Here is an 8,755-nt window from a genome sequence, read left to right on the forward strand (position 1 = left end):
AAGACCACAACCAAAAGCAAGATGGGAGGATGAAGTGTGTGTGTGTGTGTGTGTATAGATATGCAGATGTTAGAATGAAGGGTGCCAGGAACTTTTATAGTACAAAGAAAGAGCTTTTGTCCCATCCGTTGATTAATATCCCACAAACAAGGACAGGCTCACAGACATTAACTGGTGTCAAACAATATAGTTTCTCTGTGTTTCTTTCACTTGGTAACTCTCACTCCTACCCTAGGAAAGTACTTGGGGTTCTTTAGGATTCATCCCTTTGGTAGATCCCACTCATACACTTGTGTCCTTTAGACAAGAGATTGGCAATCATGTGTTTGTCCTGGGTCCGGTGATTTCTGTTGAGGAGATATATATCTCCCCTCCTATCTCCCTATGGTGAGATCACCGGTCACAAGACCTACTGAGGTGCGGCCATCCTTTCTGCAAGTAATCCTGTATCACATTATGGGGAAAGGAGTAACTGTGTGACCCCGCACAGTTAACTCTCGATGGACCTTATCTACTAGTAGTCCCTAGCAGGAGGGGGACACACATACACACACAAACACACTACATTTAAAAATAAAAATTGATGACCCAAATCTCCTTTGGTGTCCTCCAATGGATTGCTTCCAGAACCCACAAGGATTGACACTTCTATGACCTTGTCTCCACTAAAAACTGTTTCTTATCTGATTTCCTTCTCTCCCACTCTCTGACCATAACCCCATCACATTTGGTCTCTCTCACACTCAACCTCTCTGTACTATACTCGCAATCTGCTTTACATTGACCTTCAGACCTCGGAATCGAGCCTATAATCAACGAGTGTCCTGTACTACCACCCACATCTGACCCAAACAAACAGTCTTGTCACAAATTACAACACTGCCCTTGCCTCCTCACTTGACCAGTATGTTCCTGTACGCCGATATTCACTGCACTCCAACCCACACTCCTGGCTACACACACACACACACTCGCTCTTGCACTTGTTCCACTAAACGCCACTGGAGGAAGTCAAACTCTGGCTGATTTCCTGCACTACTCATTTTATTCCGTCCTGCTTTAACTCGGCTCTTTTTATTGACAAACAGGGTTACTTCATCTCTTATAAAACAGACATAAATTCAACCAAGGCCACCTCTTCCGTCTGACACGCTTCTTTGACCTCCCGTCACACCATGCTCCACTCCTTCCATTACACACCAAGACTTTGCCGAGTATTTCAAGTGCAAGCTATTCGCAAAGAAATTCCCTCTGCCCCTTCCATACCCCTCCTTGCTAATCCTCCTCCATCTGTCTTTCTCTCCAGGTACTACTTCCTGTCTCTCCTGCTGCTCTCCCCAATCTCCACCACATGCAGCATCGATCCCATTCCCTCCCACTTCCTGAAACCTCTCGATTTTACCATGGTCCCCATCCTCACTTGCATTTTTAACTTGGTGTTCTGGTACTTTCCCATCTCTTTTTAAACAAGCCATTGTTTGACCTATTCCTAAGACTAAGATCCAAGACCACTTCTAAACATCGTCCCGTCTCCCTCTTGCTTCTAAACTTCTGGGACGTATTCACTCTTTACATATACTTCACTTTCTTAACTCCCATAACCTACTTGGCCCTCTCCAATCAGGCTTCAGCACAGCATACTCTACAGAAACTGCACTCCCCAAGGTAGATAATGGCCACCATGTTGCCATATCTAAAGAAGAGTACTCTATGATTCTTCTCGACCTCATCTCGGCTTTCGATACCGTTGACAACCCTCTCCTCCCACACATTTTTCACTCTTGGCATCTGTGGCATGGCCCTCTCCTTGTTTTCCTCTTAACTCTCTCACCGTTCCTTGAGTATCTCTTATGTCAAGTCCTCCTCAACCTCTATGGAACTCCCTGTAGGTGTACCTCAAGGCTCAGTTTCGGCCCCTTACTCCCCTCTCACTGAGGGATCTCATGGACTCCTTTGGATTCACTGATCAGCTCTACGCCGAGGATATAAACTATATTTATCTACACCAGACCCAACACCCGCAGTCCACTAAAGAAATTAGAGTGCGTTTCAGCAATCTCGGCCTGGGTGGCCCTTCCTCGGCACAAACTCAACATGACTAAAACAGAACTTTTCAGGTCCCCTCCTTACTTTTAAGTCTCCTCTGCACCGCCTGATCTCTCGTTACACCCCTACTTGTCTCCTGGTGAGAAGGAGCGGCTCAGTGAGTAACGACACTGACTGGCACAGAGTTTGAAGCAGGGGAGCCTGGTTCAATTCCCGGTGTTGGCTCCTTGTGACCTTGGGCAAGTCACTTTAGCTCCCTGTGCCTCAGGCACCAAAAACATAGATTGTAAGCTCCACGGGGCAGGGACCTGTGCCTGCAAAATGTCTCTGTAAAGTGCTATGTAAAACTAGCAGTGCTATACAAGAACATGCTATTATTATTATTATGCTCTGAAGGAGGTCACATCAGATTAGGGATGTACAATGGCAGGGTACACGGGGTTCCCTTTAATATGTGCATCAATACAATCCACACAATGATAAGTAATTAGATAAGTTGCCAATTGATCCGTTGTCTTGTGATCGATCGGCGAAGATTCGACTCGGGGGTTCACTAAATGGCTGCAGGGGAGTATTCTGCACTGCTAGAGAGAGGGCAGGGCTCAAAAAGGGGTGTGCCAGAGCCTGTTTCAGGTGAGGAAGGGGATGTGACTTTGTAAATGATTGCTATAGACACAAAAAATGCTTGTTACATTATAATACATTAAAAAATGTCATTTTTTTTTTTTTTAAATGCTTCAATTATTTTTCTCATAGTACAGGACTGATTTATTTAAAAAAAAAAAAAACACACACACACATTAGGATATTGCTTGGTCTGCAGCTTGAAACCTCTCACCAATCTCTCCCTATGGAACACTCCACTCAATATTCATAAAACACCTTCACTTTCCCTGTTCAGCACCCAGCTGGAAATCCACCACCTCTTAAAAGAAGCAGCCCATTAAACTTTACGCCTCTGCTATGAACTCCAGACGCGTGTGAACTCCCGTGTCTGCACTTCTAATAATGCACTTTGTACTCCTGTGTCTGGAAGACTCCCAACGTAACACTTAGATTGTAAGCTCTTTGGGGCAGGGTCTCCTTTAGCCTTATGCCATCATTTAACTGTTGCCCTTATTCCCACTGTTTGTAATGTACATTATTAACCTCCTCTCGTTCCTCTGAGCGCCTCTGGAGGAAATCTCTCACTCTCGCAGACTTCCTTCACTACAAATTCATGCCCTCCTGTTTCAGCTCTGCCCTCTCCCAGGCAAAACAAACCTACTTTTCATCAGTAATCAACACGCACACGTCTAGCCCACGCCGACTCTTCTCTGTCTTTGACTCCCTACTCAGACCACCCTCAGCTGCCTCTACCTCCATCTCACCTCAGGACTTTGCTGACTATTTTAAGGAAAAGGTGGAATCCATACGTCAGGCCATCCCCTCTGTATCCCCCTCCCATCCTACACCTCTTCCTAACTCTCCTCCTGCCTTCCTTGGCTCTTTATCCGCTGTCACAGAGGAGGATTTGTCTTTGCTGTCCTCCTCTTCTCCCTCTACCACTTGCCCTCTTGACCCCATTCCCTCCCATCTCCTAAAACCTCTTGCTCCTAATATAATCCCTACACTCACACACATGTTTAACTCCTCTCTCTACTCTGGTACCTTTCCATCTTCCTTCAAACATGCAACAGTCATATTATTACTCAAAAACAGCAAGCTTGACCCTACCTGTCTTTCTAAGTATCATCCTGTCTCCCTCCTGCCTTTTGCCTCTAAACTCCTTGAACGATTTGTATTCTTTCGCTTGCTCCATTTTCTCAACACCTATTCTCTCCTAGACCCTCTACAATCTGGCTTCCGCACTGCTCACTCAACTGAAACAGCCCTCACTAAAATAACTAATGACCTCTTCTGCCCTTCCTTACATCTCAGCCCTAATTTCTAGCTATACACCATCCCGACTCTAGCGGTCTGCTCAAGGATGTCTTCTCTCTACCCCCTTTGCATCTAAAGCTTTCTCACTAACTGCCCCACACCTCTGGAATGCCCTTCCCCTCAATATCCGACTAGCACGCTCTCTATCCACCTTTAAGACCCACCACAAAACACACCTGCTTAACTAAGCATATGGGTAGCTCCATGGCTGATAATTAACACCTCATACATTAACCTTGGCCCCATGAAGACGCACTTACAAGAACGCCCTCCTACTGTCTCTGTACGTTCTTCCTACCAACCAATTAGATTGTAAGCTCTTTGGAGCAGGGACTCCTTTTCCTAAATGTTACTTTTATGTCTGAAGCGCTTCTTCCCATTATGTGTTATTTGTATTATGTGTTATTTATGTCACGTATATTAATGCTGTGAAGCGCTATGTACATTAATGGCGCTATATAAAGACATACGTACATAGTAATGTTGTAAAGCGCTGCGTACATGCCTGGCACTATAGACATAAAATGGCACATACAGTATACAAGAATCTGGGATGTGTAACATCAGTATTTGCAGCACAGGAGATACACTGTATCTGAAACCGGTCTTCAAATCAGTGCACGTCCAACACTGACTTACCCTTATATTTAACAAAAACAGAAAGGCCCTGCCCTGCGCCAGAACCAAGCGCAGAAGCTGCACGCGTCCTGTGCCAGAACCAAGCGTAGAAGCTGCACGAGTCCTGCGCCAGAACCAAGCGCAAAAGCTGCACGCGTCCTGTGCCAGAACCAAGCGCAGAAGCTGCACGCGTCCTGTGCCAGAACCAAGCGCAGAAGCTGCACGCGTCCTGTGCCAGAACCAAGCGCAGAAGCTGCACGCGTCCTGTGCCAGAACCAAGCGCAGAAGCTGCACGCGTCCTGTGCCAGAACCAAGCGCAGAAGCTGCACGCGTCCTGTGCCAGAACCAAGCGCAGAAGCTGCACGCGTCCTATGCCCAAACCAAGCGCAGAAGCTGCACGTGTCCTGTGCCAGAACCAAGCGCAGAAGCTGCACGCGTCCTGTGCCAGAACCAAGCGCAGAAGCTGCACGCGTCCTGTGCCAGAACCAAGCGCAGAAGCTGCACGCGTCCTGTGCCAGAAGCAAGCGCAAAAGCTGCACGCGTCCTGTGCCAGAACCAAGCGCAGAAGCTGCCCGCGACAGAGCAGAGCACAGGAGCTGCCCGCGTCCTGCGCCAGAACCAAGCACAGGAGCTGCCCGCATCATGCGCCAGAACCAAGCGCAGAAGCTGCCCGCATCATGCGCCAGAACCAAGCGCAGAAGCTGCCCGCGACAGAGCAGAGCGCAGGAGCTGCCTGCGCCCTGCGCCAGAACCAAGCACAGGAGCTGCCCGCGTCCTGCGCCAGAACCAAGCACAGGAGCTGCCCGCGCCTTGCGCCAGAACCAAGCACAGAAGCTGCACGCGTCCTATGCCCAAACCAAGTGCAGAAGCTGCCCGCATCATGCGCCAGAACCAAGCGCAGAAGCTGCCCGCGACAGAGCAGAGCGCAGGAGCTGCCCGCACCCTGCGCCAGAACCAAGCACAGGAGCTGCCCGCGTCCTGCGCCAGAACCAAGCACAGGAGCTGCCCGCGCCTTGCGCCAGAACCAAGCACAGGAGCTGAACGCGCCCTGTGCCAGAACCAAGCGCAGAAGCTGCCCGCGCCCTGCTCCAGAACCAAGCGCAGAAGCTGCCCGCGCCTTGCGCCAGAACCAAGCGCAGAAGCTGAACGCGCCCTGCTCCAGAACCAAGCGCAGAAGCTGCCCGCGCCTTGCGCCAGAACCAAGCACAGAAGCTGAACGCGCCCTGTGCCAGAACCAAGCGCAGAAGCTGAACGTGCCCTGTGCCAGAACCAAGCGCAGAAGCTGCCCGCGCCCTGCGCCAGAACCAAGAGCAGAAGCTGTCCACGCCCTGCGCCAGAACCAAGCACAGAAGCTGAACGCGCCCTGCGCCAGAACCAAGCACAGAAGCTGAACGTGCCCTGCGCCAGAACCTGCATGTGCCCGGCACCAGAACCAACACTGTCTCAATCAGCCCCTTCTCACTGCCTCGTGTAACCGTCCTTATCCCAGAGATCCCACCCTGTCTTGCACAGAGAAGCACACAATGTGTCCCTCTTGCCTGCAGCACCAGAAGGAAAGAAAACCCTCTATATAAATACAAACCTGCAAAGCTGGATCTCTGGCATCCATTACCAAACTCGCTCACCTCTCTGATCATTTCCAGGTGAACTCTGCCACACCACTCCCCTGTGACACAGGATGCAACAGTAGGGAGCTGCACACACTGCAGAGTCCTGCCAGCTGAGCCTGGATTTACAGGGACTCACTGCGTCTGCAAGCTCTGCTGCTGGGACAGAGCTGCAGGGCGCCTTGTCCCAGGTTAGTGTAGGGTCCCTTATTCCAGGTTAGTGTAGGGTCCCTTATTCCAGGTTAGGGCAGGGTCCCTTGTTCCAGGTTAGTGTAGGGTCCCTTATTCCAGGTTAGTGTAGGGTCCCTTATTCCAGGTTAGTGTAGGGTCCCTTATTCCAGGTTAGTGTAGGGTCCCTTATTCCAGGTTAGTGTAGGGTCCCTTATTCCAGGTTAGTGTAGGGTCCCTAGTCCCAGGCAGGTGTAGGGTCCCTAGTCCCAGGCAGGTGTAGGGTCCCTTATTCCAGGTTAGGGCAGGGTCCCTTGTTCCAGGTTAGTGTAGGGTCCCTTATTCCAGGTTAGTGTAGGGTCCCTTATTCCAGGTTAGTGTAGGGTCCCTTATTACAGGTTTGTGTAGGGTCCCTTATTCCAGGTTAGGGCAGGGTCCCTTATTCCAGGTTAGTGTAGGGTCCCTTATTCCAGGTTAGTGTAGGGTCCCTTATTCCAGGTTAGTGTAGGGTCCCTTATTCCAGGTTAGTGTAGGGTCCCTTATTCCAGGTTAGTGTAGGGTCCCTTATTCCAGGTTAGTGTAGGGTCCCTTGTCCCAGGCAGGTGTGGGGTCCCTAGTCCCAGGCAGGTGTAGGGTCCCTAGTCCCAGGCAGGTGTAGGGTCCCTAGTCCCAGGCAGGTGTAGGGTCCCTTATTCCAGGTTAGTGTAGGGTCCCTTATTCCAGGTTAGTGTAGGGTCCCTTATTCCAGGTTAGTGTAGGGTCCCTTATTCCAGGTTAGTGTAGGGTCCCTTATTCCAGGTTAGTGTAGGGTCCCTAGTCCCAGGCAGGTGTAGGGTCCCTTATTCCAGGTTAGGGCAGGGTCCCTTGTTCCAGGCAGGTGTAGGGTCCCTTATTCCAAGTTAGGGCAGGGTCCCTTGTTCCAGGCAGGTGTAGGGTCCCTTGTTCCAGGCAGGTGTAGGGTCCCTTGTCCCAGGCAGGTACAGGGCCCCTTGTCCCAGGCAGGTGTATGGTCCCTTGTCCCAGGCAGGTACAGGGTCCCTTGTCCCAGGCAGGTACAGGGTCCCTTGTCCTAGGCAGGTACAGGGTCCCTTGTACCAGGCAGGTGTAGGGTCCCTTGTCCCAGGCAGGTACAGGGTCCCTTGTACCAGGCAGGTGTAGGGTCCCTTGTCCCAGGCAGGTGTAGGGTCCCTTGTCCCAGGCAGGTGTAGGGTCCCTTGTCCCAGGCAGGTGTAGGGTCCCTAGTCCCAGGCAGGTGTAGGGTCCCTAGTCCCAGGCAGGTGTAGGGTCCCTAGTCCCAGGCAGGTGTAGGGTCCCTTGTCCCAGGCAGGTGTAGGGTCCCTTATCCCAGGCAGGTGTAGGGTCCCTTGTCCCAGGCAGGTGTAGGGTCCCTTGTCCCAGGCAGGTGTAGGGTCCCTTGTCCCAGGCAGGTGTAGGGTCCCTTGTCCCAGGCAGGTGTAGGGTCCCTTGTCCCAGGCAGGTGTAGGGTCCCTTGTCCTAGTCCAAGGCAGGTGCAGGGTCCCTTGTCCCAGGCAGGTGCAGTGTCCCTTGCTCCATGTTAGTGCAGGGCCTCTTGTCCCAGGTTAGGACTGAGTCGCTTGTCCCAGGTGAGGGGACAGACTCGCTTGTCCAAGGTTAGTGCAGGGTCCCTTGTCCCGGGTTAGGGTAGGCTCCCTTGTCTCGGGTTAGGGCTGGCTCCCTTATCCCGGGTTAGTGTAGGCTCCCTTGTCTCGGGTTAGGGCAGGCTCCCTTATCCCGGGTTAGTGTACGCTCCCTTGTCCCGGGTTAGAGCAGGCTCCCTTGGCCCGGGTTAGAGCGGGCCCCCTTGTCCCGGGTTATGGCAGGCTCCCTTGTCTCGGGTTAGGGCAGGCTCCCTTATCCCGGGTTAGTGTACGCTCCCTTGTCCCGGGTTAGAGCAGGCTCCCTTGGCCCGGGTTAGAGCGGGCCCCCTTGTCCCGGGTTATGGCAGGCTCCCTTGTCTCGGGTTAGGGCAGGCTCCCTTGTCTCGGGTTAGGGCAGGCTCCCTTGTCCCGGGTTAGGGCAGGCTCCCTTGTCCCGGGTTAGGGCAGGCTCCCTTGTCCCCGGCAGCTGCATGGTCCCTGTCTCCTTGAGCTCTCCCCGTGCTGGGTCCCCGCGCGCTCTCTGTCCCGGTCTCCCCTGGCAGGGACAGAAGTGACAGGGAACACAGCCAGGAGCTGAGCAAACTTATCAATCACCCAACATCCAACCAATCAGAGCCGGGCAGGGGCGGGGCCAGCAGGGGGAGGGCAGGTAAAGTGACAGGCATCCACAGATAGACCAATCAAAGCTTTAGGGGGCGTGGTTTGATAATGAGGCGCGTGGCACTGTGTTTGTGCTGAGCTCTAACTTAACCCCACAGCTGCCAAAGGACTTGT

At 52.2% G+C, this 8,755-nt stretch overlaps 1 protein-coding gene across 2 annotated transcripts in view; it reads right to left on the reverse strand.

Annotated features, from left to right (window-relative positions):
- The window catches only part of NR1I2 (nuclear receptor subfamily 1 group I member 2), a 112,878-nt gene extending 104,328 nt beyond the window's left edge, over window positions 1–8,550 (reverse strand). The window contains exon 1 of one of the 2 annotated variants that reach the window (XM_075592912.1): window positions 6,213–8,550. The gene's annotated coding sequence lies outside the window, so the exon portion shown is untranslated. Of the gene's footprint in view, window positions 1–6,169 lie in introns of both variants that reach the window. The other variant, XM_075592911.1, reaches the window with a different exon arrangement.
- Window positions 8,551–8,755: the final 205 nt, after the last annotated feature.

Source organism: Ascaphus truei, chromosome 3 (genome assembly GCF_040206685.1).
Source record: "Ascaphus truei isolate aAscTru1 chromosome 3, aAscTru1.hap1, whole genome shotgun sequence".
NCBI classification, from domain to species: Eukaryota; Metazoa; Chordata; class Amphibia; order Anura; family Ascaphidae; genus Ascaphus; species Ascaphus truei.